General features: G+C 55.2%; 1 pseudogene; it reads left to right on the top strand.

The window, feature by feature from the left end:
• LOC125907943 (large subunit ribosomal RNA) overlaps positions 1 to 2729 on the top strand; it is a 7027-nt pseudogene extending 4298 nt beyond the window's left edge.
• Positions 2730 to 3467: the final 738 nt, after the last annotated feature.

The following is a 3467-nucleotide window of genomic DNA, read 5'->3' on the forward strand; positions in this document are numbered from 1 at the left end:
CTCCATCCTCACTCGAGCAAACCTGGGGCATTCGAAGATGGCGTGATGGGCATTTTCCGGAACACCCGCACAGCTGCGACAGTCAGGGGATTCCGTAAAGCCGTTGATGGCCAGGTACTCTCTGAAGAACCCATGTCCAGAGAGCACCTGGGCCAAGTGGAAGGTCATCTCCCCGTGTCTCCGGCCTTGCCAAGCGCTGATGTCGCGGATTATCCGATGCGTCCACCGGGTGTATCTGGAGGTGTCGGCCTCGGCGTCCCATTGGCTCTGCCACATCGTGATGGTGCGCTGCCTCTCCTCCAACCGGATGGCTGCCTTCGTTATCGACCGACCCGGATCATTAACACGCTCGAACACTCGCGCATCCTCCTCTATCAAGAGACAGATGGGGGTCAGCCCGGCGAGGAGGGTGGCGGTCTCATACCTTACGGTACGGAAGGTGCGTGCCACCCTCCGTGCTGAGACTCGCTGAACCCTCTCCAAAAGTCGACGACACTCTCTCTTCGTCACCTCGCCATGCCAGATGGGCGCAGCATATCGGATGACCGACTCTGCGACCGAGGCCAACAGTCGCGCTTTGCTGGTCTTTGGTCCACTGTGGTTGCGCAAGAGGCGGGTAACGGCATCTGCTATCTTCCTTGCCCGAGTGGTTACCTCTCGGACATGGGGCAGCCACGATAGGTGATCGTGAAGGGTCACCCCAAGGTAACGCATCGTGCGGGAAGATGTCACCTCCACGTCCCCTACTCTTATGGTGACCTGCGTAGGGTTCTTCGTGCTGGAGATAAGCACGCACTCCGTCTTTTCCGGCGCAATCTGGAGATGATATTGAGCCATCCAGTGAGAGACACTGGCGACCGCCTCCTCGGCTGCAGCCTTCACTGCATTTACGTCGATGCCCGGAATCAGCAGCACCAAGTCGTCAGCATACGCCACCATCTCGCAGTCCTGCGGAAGGGCGACGTCCAGAACTCCATCGTACATGGTGTTCCACAGGGTGGGGCCAAGAATCGAACCCTGTGGAACACCAGCCGTGATGGACCGAGTTACTGGGCCGTCGGATGTCTCGAAGACCAACTCTCGGTTCTCGAAGTAGCTCCTCACGATTCTTTGCAGACCAGCAGGTACTCCTTTCATCTGCAGTGCAGTGGCGATGGCCTGCCAGCTTGCCGTATTGAAGGCATTCTTGACATCCATTGACACGACCAGCAGGAACCTGTTATCCCGCCCGTTCGTGCGGCGGAATCTCATCGCGCTCTGACCAGCCTCGATCACTGTTCGAATGGCACCAATTGTAGATCGCCCCCTCCGGAAGCCATGCTGCCTGTCTGACAGCCTCACCGCAGCAGGATCTTCCAGGTGGTTGTGAAGTCTGTTTAGAATGAGCTTCTCCAGCACTTTCCCTAAGGCATCCAGCATGCACAAAGGTCGGTATGACCCGCTGCTACCCGGTGGTTTCCCCGGCTTGGGGAGCAGTACCAACCGCTGTCGTTTCCATGGTGCTGGAAATGTAGCCGTTTCCAGACAGCTTTGGTACAACGCCTGGAAAACGTCCGTGTACGCAAGGATTGCAGCCTTGACAGCGGCGTTCGGAATTCCGTCAAGGCCCGGCGCTTTTTTGTTCGGCATGGTGCTAGCTATCAGACGGAGTTCCGGGATCGTGACTTGGGTCCATGGAGTCTGCTGGTCTGCAGGCTGTTCCTGTTCTTCCTCGGAACTGATGCTGGGCCAGTTGAAGGGCGGATGTTGCGGGAAAAGCTCTGTAACGATGCTTTCAAGCCTCGCTCTCTCCGTCTCGGGTGGGGCCCTTCCACCGCGAAGACGGGAGAGGACTACTAAGTACCCGGCTCCGAAAACGTTTTCCTCCGCAGCATCGATCAATTCCTGGAAGGCAGCCTTTTTGCTGGCACGTATAGCTCTATCCAGCTCAGCTTTAGCTGTTCTGTATTGGGCTGCAGCCAGACTTCGGTTCTGGAGATCACTTGTCTGCTGCATGCGATCTCTCGTCTGCTCGCAGTTCTGCCTAAGCAGAGCAATCAGTGGCGTCCACCAGTAAACGTCCCGATGAGGGTCGGGGAACAGGGATAACTGGCTTGTGGCCGCCAAGCGTTCATAGCGACGTGGCTTTTTGATCCTTCGATGTCGGCTCTTCCTATCATTGTGAAGCAAAATTCACCAAGCGTAGGATTGTTCACCCTTTCAAGGGAACGTGAGCTGGGTTTAGACCGTCGTGAGACAGGTTAGTTTTACCCTACTGGTGTGTGCTTATAGTCGCTATCTTAACGGAATTCCTGTGCAGTACGAGAGGAACCACAGGTACGGACCACTGGCTCAATACTAGTCCGACCGGACTTTGGTATGACGCTACGTCCGCTGGATTATGCCTGAACGCCTCTAAGGTCGTAGCCAATCCGAGCTGATAGCGCTTCTCAAACCCATTAGGTGTTCGGAAGCTAGCGGGCCTAACAACCCTCTGAGATCCGTTGGAGTCTGCGTCTGCAGCCCGGCGTCTCATCCCGCTATACCTAGGCCGCAACGAGTGGAGTTCGCTGCACGTGTTAGTACCGTAACTGGGAACGCCGTTGGCTTGAGCTCTGCCCAACGTGGATATACCTAGTTTCGACACCTATCAACCGCCCGCAAACGACGGGACTTCAGGCTGGGAGCTGCGAGTTGTAGAGATGCGTTCGCATCGATCCTCTCAGGCGACCCATGCTTGGTGGTTTGTCCGTGTGCCCCTTCCTCGATGTGCGCAAGCTCGTCTTGGTCTGGGGACCACGTCGACACAGGGGATACTTTTGTGAGAGCAAGAGTGTACTTAGTTGAGTGTAGCAAGGGATCGCGTGCCCCTTCCTCGATGGCATAACGAACCATCTTGGTCTGGGGACCGTGGTACCGTGCTCTGGTGAAGCTTGGTGCGTGCTCTTTCCTTGTCAGACGAGTGACTTGACTTGGTCTGGAGACCGTTCCTTAACACTAGTGGACAAGAGCTGGCTACTTCCGTGTCAGACGAGTGACTTGACACGGTATGGAGCGGAACACGTAACACTAGTGAGCTTGTCGGCGTGCCTCCTTCTGGACTTGATTGTCTTGATGTGAGAAACGTGCCGACCAAACCAGTAAGCTTACACACATGCTCGTTACAAGTTGTATAAGTTGATCCGTTTGGGCCGGTTGCCTTGCACATGATGGTGTTGTAGACCATGTTCGGTTAACACGTTGTGTGTCGAGGTGGTCGGCCTTGGTAGTAGGATGTCTTGTGCATGTGACGTGTTGACCTGGTTTGGTCGATGTGTCGTCGTGTACGAGATGACCTACTTACCCGTCAGTTGTCCAAGTTGTGTCATGTGTTGACTTAGTTGACGTGTCATGTGCATGGATGATTGGCGTACGGGTCATGTATGGTGCACTTGCTTCAGTTGAAGGGATGTACTAGTACAGTTATATTAATTGTTTATTTCACGATC

The sequence above is a fragment of the Anopheles coluzzii genome (genome assembly GCF_943734685.1).
Source record: "Anopheles coluzzii chromosome X unlocalized genomic scaffold, AcolN3 X_unloc_43, whole genome shotgun sequence".
NCBI lineage: Eukaryota > Metazoa > Arthropoda > Insecta > Diptera > Culicidae > Anopheles > Anopheles coluzzii.